This window comes from Montipora capricornis, chromosome 14 (assembly GCF_036669925.1).
Source record: "Montipora capricornis isolate CH-2021 chromosome 14, ASM3666992v2, whole genome shotgun sequence".
Taxonomy (NCBI): domain Eukaryota; kingdom Metazoa; phylum Cnidaria; class Anthozoa; order Scleractinia; family Acroporidae; genus Montipora; species Montipora capricornis.
The window spans coordinates 14,496,996-14,510,918 of record NC_090896.1 but is presented as its reverse complement, the minus strand read 5'-3'; the positions used below and the strand labels follow the sequence as shown (position 1 = coordinate 14,510,918).

At 41.9% G+C, this 13,923-nt stretch overlaps 1 pseudogene; it reads left to right on the top strand.

Moving 5' to 3' along the window:
* The first annotated feature begins 925 nt into the window (after nt 1-925).
* LOC138031473 (uncharacterized) lies at nt 926-2,402 on the top strand (annotated as a pseudogene).
* The last annotated feature ends 11,521 nt before the right edge of the window (nt 2,403-13,923 follow it).

Sequence of the window (13,923 nt, the reverse complement as noted above, 5' to 3'; positions counted from 1 at the left end):
GGCTCATTTGTCAGTCACCGTTGATGTGCGCGGGACTATGAAAGGAATGGTGCCTTAGGCACATGCAAATGATTTATCAATCAACCGTGGACGCAACCGAGAGTTCTGTGATAATTTCTTCGATGAAATAGCTCCTTATGGCAATGTGTCTGTAGTATGCCATAAAATGGTATCTGTTGTTATTTTTGGGCTTCCTTCTCTGTGTTGCCGTCTCTGTTAGCTTAGATTAATTTAAAACCTTCATATTTCACATTTAAAAGAAATTCTGCAGGTAAAAAAAAAACTGACCTGCAGATTTTGTTGAATTTTAAATACTGAAAGGGAAGATTTCACTGTCCCATTTTTTCAAAACAGACAACATCTGTTGATTTTAAGGCTCAAAGAAACGCCTTATATCGTTGCCATGGTAACGATATTTTGAAGGACAATGTGATGCAAGCAATCTATGATGTGTACTTAAGACCCTGGCCAAATTTTGTCTTGATATGTTCACCCTAACTGTATCTAAGGACAGAATGTGTTTCTTTGTTTCCAAAAAGGAGTAACTATTTCAAGCCTCCTCAAAACCAGAATATTTGGCGCATCAGTAAAATATTCCTGCCAAGGACTGGCTTGAGGTAGAGAGTATTTTACTGTTTCACGCGATTTCCTGGAGTCAGTAGATCCTGAGATATCGATTTTTTGAGAACAGATTTTTACAAGCGGTATCATTCAATGGAAGATCAAAAACAATAGGTGTGAAAACATACAAACTACATGCTAAAGGATATTTTGTTAACAAAAGCAATGGATGAAGGGTTATTTGATTCAAAACGTTATGAAAAGGTAATTGCCTGAACGAGAAATACATGTTTCAATCATTTACGATAAATCTAGCACGGGTAAACAACGGGAAATTACGGTAAGAAGACAAGAGATGTTGGAGATGACAGGGAAAGATGTATATGTGCAAGCTACAGTAAAGGAACCACAGCTGTACATCTTAGGCCAAAGCAGATTTACAGAGGACCAGATGAAATTTATCCCAACTCGCCAAGATCTCAGGGAGTTGAGGTAGCCCACAGTCACAGAATTTAGTGTTGATGTGTGGGATATCATGCAATTCGTGAATGGGGATAGCCCTGCCACTGATTGTGAAGATGGTACCCAGCAGATGGTGTGATGGTAACATTAATTACAGCCTGCAAAGAAAGTACAAAACACTGAAAAGTGATTCTGATCTCTCTGGTTTTGCCGGAAGAAAGGGAAGCTTGCGCTCCTTTAAGGATTTGAAAGTTGGTGAGCTGAAAGCTGAGCTACAGGCAAGAGGAAATTCTACAAAAGGCAAAAAGGATGACTTACAAAAGGAATTGTTCACTATGCTTGGATGAACCACAAAGTTTGCAGCCCTTTTTCACAAAAATGATGTTTCTGTTGAAGAACACAACCTTGTGAAGTACGAGGTATTGTTCTTTGAGGCCCTTCACTGTTCCATGAATCACATCAAGAATATATTACAGGAGCTACCACATCACATCACTGATATTGATACACTCATTACACTAAAGGAACTTCTTTCCATGCAGTTTAGCAAAGAGAAACTCAGGCATGTTCATTACAGGAAGACTCTGACATATGTTACCATTGCTCAATCACTAGTCGTCAGATAAGCCTACTTCTTGTCACCCTCAGTGAAATGATTAAAATCTACTATGCACAAGAAGAACCAAGATCCCCCAAGATGATCCTGAGCCTGCATAACCTCTGCTGGAGGCATGCAATCCAATGCCGCAAAGTGCTGACACCACCAAAGGTTTTGACATACAGGAAACTCTTTGGTCTGTACCTCCACAGCTGTGTCACCCACTCCAGTCAATTGCTTCGAGTAGTTTCGTACAGAGCTACAAATGCAGAAATGATTTGAAATGCTGTTTGAGAAGTTGTCAGACACAACAATGAAAACTTGGAGCAAAAGGATTGAAGACCTATCCACAAATGCAATGCTGCACTTACAATAAGAGAAAGCTAACACTGGTAGTGACGGTGTTCTCAAGGAGGAGGAAAGAGAAATAAGTAAGATGGCAGAGTCACTTCCCAAATTAGGCAACAATGTTATCTTTAAGAGTGAGATGGAATAATATGCAGATAGCTGGGCAGCTCACGTAAAGTTAATCCCTGATTTTCTGAAGCCAGGACAGGGCGTTTGGTGAAAAGAGATGGAAGACCATGTTGAATTTTTTGATGGGCCACAGGAAGCAAACTCCAGACAAGAGGGACCAAACCTGTACCACTTCTGTTCCAGTTCTATAAACATGGAGCAAGATAAGGTGAAGATCCCTGCAACAAAAATGAGAGGTGGCTCTAGTAAGTGGGAAAGACCCCCTGACATGCTGCTTGGTTCAGTGGATGGTAGTTGCTACTGATGATGAAAATAACAGTGATGAGACTCAAATGGTCCCGTCTGACCTTGTAGCTCAGTCGGTAGAGCGGCGGAGATCTAACCCGAAGGTCGTGGGTTCAATTCCCACCCTGGTCAGAGTTTTCTCTGTCCTTGTGTGGGCCATTTCCATCTGTAGGGCTAACGCTCACATGGTTCATATGGGATTGAAATCTAGCACTTCACATTACACTCTATTCAGTTAACTCTGTTTCAAATGGAAACTGTTGGCTCGGGATGCCGAGAATGAAGACTTATCAGACTGTGATGATGAACCTGAAGATGATGATAACGGTGAAGGTTACAGTGATCATCATGGAAATGAAGAAGTTACATGCTCAAGAAAAATGAATGTAAAAGCACAACTGCAAACAGAGGCTGAAACACCACTTATGCCTGACTCACTCCTTCGTGATAGAGAGAGAAAAAGAAAAATGGCTGAGCAAGGCAAGTCTTCACCCCAAGAACCACCAACAAAACAACAAAAGTCAGATACATTGGTACCCAAGAAAGAAAAAGCCATATAACAAGTCCTGGGAACTTGTGAAGAGGTGCAGAAATTTGAGAAACTGAAACAGAACGTTGCCAAGAACCTCAAATCCAGATATCACATTGAACACTATGGAGCACACCTTGCTAAAGTACAAGTTCTGGTGCTGAAAGCATACAAGACGATTCATCTCATACTGTAATGTGCAGAACCTCACAGCAGTTCCACACAAAACAACACCATCCCTACCCACAATTACGTAATTATTATGAGTACTTCATATTTTAACGTTTGATATAACTTTGGCTATGATTCAAATTATTTTACAATTCAAGTTCCACTTTTACAGAGGTATTGTTGTTGATAAATGAATTCTGATGTAGGACAGTCTTGAAAAACCATTGATGCTGTAAAAATTAAAATGACTGCAATATTATTAAACCTTGGTATATTTGTAAACCCAAAACTCATGGTTTTTACTTTACTGATTCAATTCTACTTCAGTGCACTGGAAGATTAGAAATGAACTACCAGCATATCATTGCCAAAAAACTTGTGTCTAACAAGCCAAATTAATGCTATCTGCGAGATTCTTGATCAAAATTTATTTTCTCTTAAAAGACTTTTCCAAACGCACAACCTTAATATAGAGGCAGGCCAATAACTTAATCAGAAAGAAAATAATTTAAATCAGATCACTTGCTGAGAAATCAGAATCTACAAAACCTTTTATTTTTCTACGCAAAAAGATGCTCAATTGGAACAACAGTTATAAGCTGGAGCTTATTTTGATCAAACTTTGGGCACTGAGTCACCAAAAGATAAAAGAAAAACGAAACTAACCTTTGGTAACAAATGCAGCATCCCATCATTTACTGGCAAATCCAAAACATTGGCACATAACCTTTCAATGCCATGCCAAAATGGCTAGGAGAGAAAATGCACCCGCCATCTTGAATTCAAGTCTCAGGTATGTAAGCATCGCAGGGGACAACTCATAGTTGACGGTCAAGCCCTAATTTACTTGAGTTCCAGAGGGAGATCTTGCTCTGGAAGTTTTTGGGATCTAATCAACCATACAACATTGGCTATAATTTGTTCCGTTGACTGTTCAACTGCGCTGAAGTATTCCTTCAATTTGTCAATATCGCACTCGTCTTTGAGACAATGATATGTGGCATGAGCTGTAGAAAAATCCTCAAAAAGGGTATTTAAATGTACGAGTTTATCTTTAACTAGAGACCTGTTTGATCGATCTGTCTTCAGAGCTCTGATTTTATCATGTGCTTTTGTAATCAGGCCTCTCTTGCTGCCCCTTCCTCAAACGAAGTGGTTGATCCAAACTCAACTCGATGCCCTAGCAGGGTAGAGCTTCAAATTTCAAACTGATGTGACCTTTGAAAGGTCATGGCGTATCATATCTTTGTAGATTAGGAGCAAGATTGAACGTGTAACTTAAGCCACCACATGCAGAATTGTCAATGAAAATATAAGACTATTTATTCCCAAGTAGGAGAGTAGAGATGTGGTTGTGATGATAAAGATTATGGTTCGAACTAAAGAGAAATTAAAAAATGAAACGAAATTTAGAAGAATGCTCAAATAAATACAATACATAAACAGCAATGAAAGGATTTAACACAATGTATACTCGACCGGAAATTCGCATGGAAACAACCTTGGTCATACTTCAACACTTTGTTGGCCTTGGAATTAACAATTCACATTTCTTTCCACACAGAAACGTTGTTACCTCCTTATTTTTGTAATTATTGACTGCTAAACTAATGTGCAAAAGAGCCTTTCTTTCCCTCTCCACTTTACATCTTATATATATCTTACATATATCTTAAATAAATATACAAATAACTAACTGTAGACAGTACTGTTTCGGCCTTCTGGGCCTCATCAGTGCAGTGGTGATGTCTAGGATAGAGGTTAAGCTTATAAAGCCACACATGTGGTACATCTAAGCCATGCCAGAGTGCTCAACCTAGAGAGCTAGTGAGCATGCGCAATTACTAGCGGCAATGACATCCTAGTAGAGTGCTCAATTTGGACATGAAAGCAAAAGCTTTGTAATGCCAAAGAGCTATATCTAAGTGCAGACAGTACTGATCAGCACTCTGGCATGGCTTAGATGTACCACATGTGTGGGACATTTGGGGTGGCTTTACAAGCTCAACCTCCATCCTAGACATCAGCACTGCACTGATGAGGCCCACAAGGCCGAAACAGTACTGTCTGCAGTTAGATATAGCTCTTTGGCATTAAATAGCTTTTGCTTTCATGTCCAAATTGAGCACTTTACTAGGATGAATCATTGCCGATGCTCACTAGCTCGCTAGTTTGAGTAATCTGTGGTACGGCTTAGATGTACCACATGTGTTGGAAGTTTGGAGTGGATTTATAAGCTTAACCTCCATCCTTGACATATATATGTATACATATCTGGGGTGGATGCTATATGTCAAGCCTTGGATCTAGATGGCCCGGTGTGTTTTAATGTTGATGCTGATATTATCAAGCAATTCAAAGAAGTTATCTGTCAATATCCTTCTGTATTTCTCTTCCCGGGGAGTCCCGTCAGAGCTGTTACATGAACGCATGTTTGGCTGTGAAAGTCAAACCCTGCACGGTAAACTTCAATTTTTGCTGGGAGACGTTCCTATCGGAGTGTGGCGTGGGCTTCTTTTTTCATTTTGGAGTGTGGTAAGGTTTGTTGTGCTTGTCTTTGTCTTTTTTGTTTTCTTTCCTTTCTTCGGTGACCCTCCCAGTGACTAATGCTCCGCATTCTGTGGTAACCCGGGTAAGCAGAGTCTTTTCGTTTTTCTCACTTCCAGGGCTTTTTGCGCCCGCATTTTTGTTTGGTTATTACTTCATTTAGTCCATCTTTGAATTGTCCTTTTTGGTTTTCCTTGTAGCTTTTACATTTTTTTGTGTGTTCTGGTGGTTTTTGATTGTTCTGTAAGCAGGATTGTTTAAGGGCTGCCCTTAATTTTCATTTATAAAGCTTATTTTTGGGAATTTATTTAGTGTGATATTAAAACTGTTAAATTACCTGCTTATTTGCTTCTTTAGCGACTGGTTACCTTTTTCCGTAGTTTCCCTTTGTGCATTTTGTCCAAAGGGTTTCTGTGGGACTTGATTAGTTACTCCTTAAGCGAGTGACTGCTTTAGTCTGATTTAGGTGTTCATTTACCTTCCATATTTGCATCAATATATCTTAATATTTGAGTGGCATTATATTTTGAATTAGTGTGACATATAAAGGTGAAAATAATTATTTAAATTTAGTCCTTTTGCAGCTGCTTAAGATTAATCTTAGTTTATTGTTAAAGTATTGCATTGGTAATTTATTAGAGAATTTAAACTAATTGTCAATAATGGTTCTGCGTAACATGCGTACTGTAATCATAAAGTTCGGCTTCCTGGCTGGGACTTCCCATGCCGGGGTTGCCAGCATCATTGTGGACTCCCTGGCTGGCCTGGTCGATTCAATCCAGGTCTGTCCGGGGGGTATTAGCCGTATCTCATTTATAGACCCTGCCCACAAAAAGACCTATGAGGAGACCGGGTTCATCTCTTTTGGTGACGTCCATAGTGACGTGGTTGTTTCTACCCCCATCACCTTCATGATGGTGTACTTGCTTCCCTATGAAGGTAGCAATGACCGGGTTAAAGAGGCTCTTAAGTTTTTTGGGGACATAAAGGAGGTCCGTCATCAGCAGTGGTCCAATGTCCCTGGCGTGCACACCAGTACCCGTCTTGTGCGCGCAAGCATGACACCCAACGAAATATTGTTATTGATGGGGTCAATTGCAGAGTCTGGTACAAGGGGCAACCACTGGTGTGTGATATTTGTGATAACAATCACAAGGCGGCTGACTGCCCTCTAAAGGGAAAGTGTAAACGATGTCATGAGGCTGGACATTTTGTGAGATACTGTCCGAAGCCTGTATGATATGTGCCAGGTAACCTGGCCACTGATGTCCACAGTGAGAATGATAATGATGATGATAATGGTGATGATAATGGCGATGATTATGATAATGACGTTAATGCGGATGTTGGGGACGTTCATAATTCATAATATAGGAGGCAGTGTGGCCCAGTGGTTAGGGCGCTTGCCTTGAGATCCCGAGATCCCGGGTTCAAGACCCGCTCTGACCACTCGTTCATTTGTTCCTGGTAGTCCCTGGTTCAACTTCTCAGCTGCACTTGTAAATAGCCAACTGGTTTGCCTCCGGCCAGTTCGAGTTCTTAACAGTTGTTGTTGTTCTGTTCGTTTCGTTGTGTTACATTGGCCCTGAAAAGCCCCTATGGGGGAGCGGTCAATTAAGTATGAATGTATGTATGGTGTTGTGTGGCTGTGGCTGCTCCTGTTGTGGTGCCTGGCACTGTTGAGCCTGCTGTTGTCCCAGAGGTTGTGCCTGCTGGGAATCCGGCTGAGCCTGAGTCTGGTGCTGAGAGTATGTGTGTCGATGTTCGTGATAATGAGCTTGACAAAGTGGTGAGCCAGCCCTGGCTGGTCAGTGGATTCCCATCAAAGTTGTGCGTAGTTATGTTTCGGGGGAGTTGCTGCCCCATCTTGCGTCCAGGCAAGATACGGCATCCATGGTCCAAAAGTCTGTCATCTACTGATGATCTGTTTGCTTTGGGGCGGGTTGGGGGCTCTTCCCAGCCCTCATGTCAGTTTGCCATTCCTCTTCCTCCACGGGTTAGTACTTCTTCTGGCTCGGGGATGGCTCTGTGCAAGTCCTCTCGTTCCCCATCCCGTTCCGGGGATGAGAGGTCGCCTCTTAGCCCGGATCCTCATAGGTCCTCCCGTCGTCCTTCGTTGCCTAAGCCTGCTAGGCGCCATTAACTTGCCGTTGTCTCACCATCATGTTAGTTTTTCGTTCTTTGTCTTCTTTTTCGTCATGGGTTTTTCACTCAAATCTTTTTGCTTTATTATGGCTCTCTCTGTTATTTCTGTTAACGTTAATGGCTTGAGAGATGGTGACAAGCGTCTCGGTTTTCTTCAGTGGTTGTCCCATCTCTCTCCTTCGGTAGTTTGACTACAGTAGACCCACTCAGTCTATAATGATGATCTTCTTTGTTGGTTTTCTCTTTTTGGTTTTTTTTGTGGTGTTTCTTTTGGTACGAATCTTTTTTGTGGTGTGGTTGTTCTGTATCGTTAGTTCTTGGATTGTCTTTCTGTTGTTTGATAGTTTGATAGTCGTTTTGTTTTGGTTGACTTTTGTTTTCGTGGTTCTGTCCTCCGTGTTGCTTCTATTTATGCTCCCAACCGTAATCCAGATTGTGACGCATTTTTGAATCCTTATGTTAATTCTATTGATCCTGCAATTCCTACTCTTTTTTGCGGCGATTTCAACACGGTCCTGGATCGTGTTTGGGATCGCCGTGGGTCTTGTCCTCTTGATGTTTCTCTGGAAAGTTCTGCTTTGTTGTCATTGTGGTGGATATTTGGCGTGAAAGACACCCTGCATTCTGCTTTTAGCTGGTTCCGGCCCGATGGGGCCCTTGCATTGCGCATTGACCTCATCCGTTCTCCGTATGCTTGGGTGCCTTATGTGTCTTCTGTAGACATTCTACCGTGTCCTTTTTCTGATCATTGTGCTCTTTCTTTCTCATGGGCTCTCCCAAACTCCGTTCCTGCGGGTCTGGGGTTGTGGAAGCTCAATTGTTCTGTTTTGGATGAGGCCGAGTAAATCGACCTCATCTCAACTTTTTGGTCTTACTGGCAGTCTCGTCAGTCTTTTTCTTCTTCCCTCACTGGGTGGTAGGACAGCGGTAAGTCCCATATTAAACATATTACTATAAATTGTGTTAACCGTAGTAAAAGTAAATTAGTGGAATGTGATATTTTGTCTAAACTGGCTGCCATTTAAAACTTCACATTTATTCTGGTCGTCTTTCTTTTCTTCCTGTTTATCTTTCTACTCTGTCTCGTCTTCGTGCTCTGGATCCTGAGGTTGCTTGAGGTGCTCAGGTTTGTGCCCGGCGAGGTGGGTGGTGCTCAGGTTTGCGCCCGGTTGAGGTGGGTGGAGGAGGGTGAGTCCTCCTCTGTGTACTTCTTCTGGCTCGAAAAGAAAAAAGGCACTGACCGTAATATCTCGGCGCTGAGAGCTAGTGATGGTACTTTGGTTACAGATAAGGATGGGTTGTGTGGTGTTTTTCGCTATTTCTATTTGGATCTTTTCTCTGCTGCTCCTTGCGACTCTAATGGTCGTGCTGAGCTTCTTTCCAATATTTCTTCTGTTCTTCCTTTTCATGATAGTATGTGAAGGTCTTCTCAGCCAAGAGGAGTGTTTTGCGGCTCTTCAGGGCATGGCCCGTGGTAAAGGTCCTGGTCCTGGGTTTTGATTTAGATTCTGTTTTGAATTCTGCTTTTGGTTTGGGTTCTTTGTTTCGCTCTCAGCGCTGAGGTATTAGTACTTTATCTTTTAAAAAAGGGGATCGTTTTGATCCCAAAAACTGGCGTCCAATCTCCCTGTTGAATGTTGATTACAAAATCACGTCTTGTTCTATTGCTGCTCGTCTTGTTAAGGTAAATGCAATTGGTTGTCGATAAAGATCAGTCTTGTGGTTTTCCTAGCCATTTTATTGGTGAAAATGTTGCTTTTCTTCGTGATGTTGATTTTTGTTCTTTTTCTGGTGCTCCTGCTGCTCTTCATCTCTTGATCAAGAAAAGGCCTTCGACAGGGTTGATTGGACATTCCTACGTTCTACTTTGTATGCAATGGGTTTTGAGCAGTCTTTTGTTGGGTGGGTTAATTTATTTTAAAATAATGTTAGTAGTAGTGTTAATGTAAATGGTTATATTTCAAATTCTTTTAAGTTATCTCGTGGGTTGAGGCAGGGATGTCCCCTGTCCTCCCTCCTTTATGTTTTAGTGGCTGAGGTTCTTGCTTGTAATATACGTTCTAATGGTGTTATCTCTGGTCTGTCTCTTCCTGGTTCTCTGTGTTCTTTGCCTGTTGTTTCTGCTTACGCTGATGATACTACGCTGGTTGTTTCTTGTGTTCTTGCTATTTTGGCTGTATTTGATGTTTATTCTTTGTATGAGAGGTGGTCGAGGGCTAAATTAAATTATGGTAAATGTGAGGGTTTGTGGTTGGGTTGTTGGAATGGTCGCACTGACTCACCAGTTAACATTACTTGGTCGTCGGTGAAGGTGAAGATGTTGGGGGTTTTTATGGGTCCAGGCAATCTTGAGGAAGACAATTGGAGGCCGCGTATCACCGCGGTGGAAAATGCTTTGAACTCGTGGTGGCAACGCTCTTTGTCGTATAAGGGCAAGGCACTTGTTATCAATGCCTTGGCCCTTTCCCGTGTGTGGTATGTGGCCTCTCTTATCCATGTTCCCCGGTGGGTCAGTGTGGAATTAAATACATTACTTTTTAAGTTTTTCTGGAGCGGTAAGCCGGACTTGGTCCCTCGTCGTGTTGTTGTTCAGCCTTCTTGTTTGGTTGATTTTCAGTGTAAGGTCATGGCTCTTCATGTTCAGTGGGTTCGTCGTTTTCTTTATTCTCTGTCTTCTTGGGTTTCTTTCATGGTTTTTTGGTTTTCTTCCCTGCTTCCTGCTCAACCGCATCTCGTTTTTTCTGCTCCGCTTTGTTTTTCTCTGGATTCCCTGCCCTTGTTCTATCATTCTCTGTTGACTGCTTGGCAGGCGTGTAAAGGATCCCTTACTACATCTTCTTTGGGTATTGGTTCAGGTATTGATTTTCGTCCTGTTTCCTTTATGTCTACAAAATCTGCTTATTTGTTTCTTTTGTCTGAGAATGCTGTCTTTCCTCATTGTGAGGAGAAGTTCTTTCCTTTCTTTGGTTCTCTTTACTGGTCTTGTACCTGGCATCAGCTTTTCTTTTTTGATTTGATCGTCCTGTTATTGATTTATGTTGGAACGTTTCACACAGGGTCCTTTACACGGCCGAGAGGCTTGCCGGTTTTGGGTATGCTCTTTCTACTGCTTGTTTTTGTTCTGTTCCGGTCCAGTCTTTCAACATCTGTTTTTTCACTGTCCTCTGGCGGTCAGCGTCTTGTCTTGGCTTCTCCTCTTTGTCCTTCCATCTTGGTTCATTACGTGCTTTTTGGTTTCTTGGCTGATGAGTTGTCTGTGGTTCCTTGGGTTTTTGTTTATATGCTGAATGTTTGCAAGTTTTGTATTTGGGGGGCTTGGAATGATTTTTGCTCCTCGGCTGTCAATGTCATGGAATGTGTCAAGTCTCATTCATTCGTTTGCTCTTCCTTTGTTTTTCTGACACTTCCGGTCTGACCGCCGGCATCATATTTTGTTCCTTAGTGGGGTGCTCGTAGTGTGGTGGCTTTGCTACGCAATGATGCTTTGGTGGTGCATATTTAGGTTCTTGTTTTGTGTTGTGAGTGAGTGTGTGAGTGAGTGAAGCTATTAGTCTCTCCCCTCGGGGCTTTTCAGGACTAATTTACAATGTGTTTCGGGGGACTTTAGCCAGACTGCTTATTACACAGTTTACAATTTTATTTTAGGAAATGAAAGATGCCCCCGTCCAGATAAGGTCAGACCACAACACCAGGGACTACGTCCCCTACTCTTATCGAATAGTGAGTGGGTTCTTTAACGTCCCATACTAAACATAAAAATATATATTGCGTGTGCGTGCCCTGGCTGTTTTTCTGGGGTGAACCAACGTCTTGGCGTTGGATAAGTCTGTTGACGGGTGGCTTTTAATCGGTCGCTTTTCACCTTTGTTCTGGGTCGTGCTTGTTTTGTTTTGAGTCTTTCTTGTTGTTTTTGTGGAATTGTCATTTAGGAGTGTAAGTGAGACGAGGCATCTCCTAGATGCAATTCTTTGTTGGTCTGTTTGTTTTTTGTTCATTGTTGGTAGGGGCGAGGTTCTATTCCCCGGCGAAGTTGGTGTGTTGGTACACCCCCATTTGAGGTGAACCATTGTGTTTGACGGACCAGTCGTTATGTCTGGCAGCCATTGCGCTCACCCTTCCGATGGGCCAGCCATTCGCCTTAAACATAAATATATATATATATATCTGACTGGATTTACAAAAAGCTACCCATTAATGCTGTAACTTAGCAACTTCAGATGCACAATAAAGTTCTTTCTATTCACAGCTATTATTGCAGCTAGGATCAAACTCCACCCAAGGCTCGACAATGCAACTTCTAGATCTAAGGACTGACTATAATTATTTTACTGGTTCTTGCATGTGGATCCCTGTGGCACCTGAAGGGTCAAGCTAAGATATTTTCAGACTTCCACTTACTATAATTAAGGCCTATATAAGAGATGGGTTCTTGGTAATTTCAAAGTTGTAGGCGATCGATCACGTAAATACTGACTATGGCTGACAAAATAATTCAAAAACCAAGGCACAAACTCTAACTCAGGATAATCACCCCCCCTAAACTAACTTTCGTTTGCTCTTATAGGTGCAAACCAACATTTAAATCATAGCTTAGAGCCTCCAGATTTTGTACAGCCATCTCTTGATGGAGCCCCCCCTGTCGCCTGTTTTTAACCAAAAATCTGAGCAGCCACCTTTTCCAAAAATAGGTCCGCAATGCGTACATGTGGGGGCTTTAAGTTTAAGGGCTAATAGTTAGAATCTTGCAAGCACTCTTGTAACCGACCACCTCTAGTTACTTACGAAAAGCACCTATCAGAAGGACGAGATGGCTTTTGAACTTTGGCCAAGTTTAGGTTAGCCAATCAAAGATGAGTAAATTTCGAGCCTTGGATTTTCGATCCGGTCACACCATCTGATATAAATACAGGGTCGGCAGGGGGTGGATGAAAACATTTTCGATGGCGAGTTTCAGGTCTCCCGCAACTGCTAGGAGCGTAGGAAATTCAAGGAGCTCAGCAAGTTCAATGAGGAGAACAACAAGTTCATCGAAAAGCATGGCATGATAAGTTCAGCAAAGGCGACGAAACTTTCAATGGAGGCAACAGCAAGTGGAATAATTGCTGAGCCAACTACACCACCAAGGCGTTCAGGCAACGAAGCGATTATAGCCGATGTGCATCAGTTGTCTCTGATAAAATGTAACAAGAAAAAAACTATTGAGTAATCTCCACTTTTTTAACAAATGAAAGATGAGCCGGTGCAAGAAGCGTTGCTTTACTCTAAACACAAAGGCCGCTGTTGATGGATAGCGAGAAATGTCGTACGCCTGTAAAGATTCAACGTTTTACAAACACTTCAGATGCTGAGAAGATTATAAATGACATGACCAAGATATCGGTACCTGGACAAACGGAGTATTCATTTCAGTTCAAAGAGAGCCTGCCGTATATGCAGCTCCTGTCAACTGAAGACATATTTAGTCGTTCGAATGAATGGGATAATGTCACGTTGAGCGGCAAAGTTGTAAGTGTTGGGGACATTTCAACGATTGGTGCAAAGCAGTTGAAGCTGGCGGAGACTACGTTTGCAGATTCTACTGGAATTGTAGTTGTGGATATATGGGAACAGCATATTCCAATGATTGAAAACGGGAAAGTTTATCGTATTACCCCTGTTCAAGTGCGTTCTTGGGCCGGAAAGAAGAAACTTTCTACCACGGTACGTTCAGTAGTAACAGAAATTGCTGATGAGACCCTTTCAAAGGTGTTTGTTTCCGAGGAAGATTTGAAGACAGTAGACTGTAACGAAGTAACAGTGAAAGTGTCTATTATTCACTGAGTTCAGGCAGTTGAAATATTCATTCATTGTTTAAATAAGTATTGTTCACGAAGAGTTCTCCAACCCTCGACGGGAAAAATAGTACACTGTGATAGGTGTGGGTATACTATGAGATCTAGTACAGTACTATGCGAAAAGAATGTTCTCTCAAAATTTCGGAGGAAGAAGTGTGATTTTTCGGCCTAAATTTCGAAGAAATTTTGCTGAGCCGCACGAAAATTCGAAGACAGGATGAAAATTCGCTAATCTGAAAACGAAATTTCGGTTGGAGTTCGTACATACTGAAACGAAAATTCAAGAACCCAATCGAAATATCGTATTACCTTGA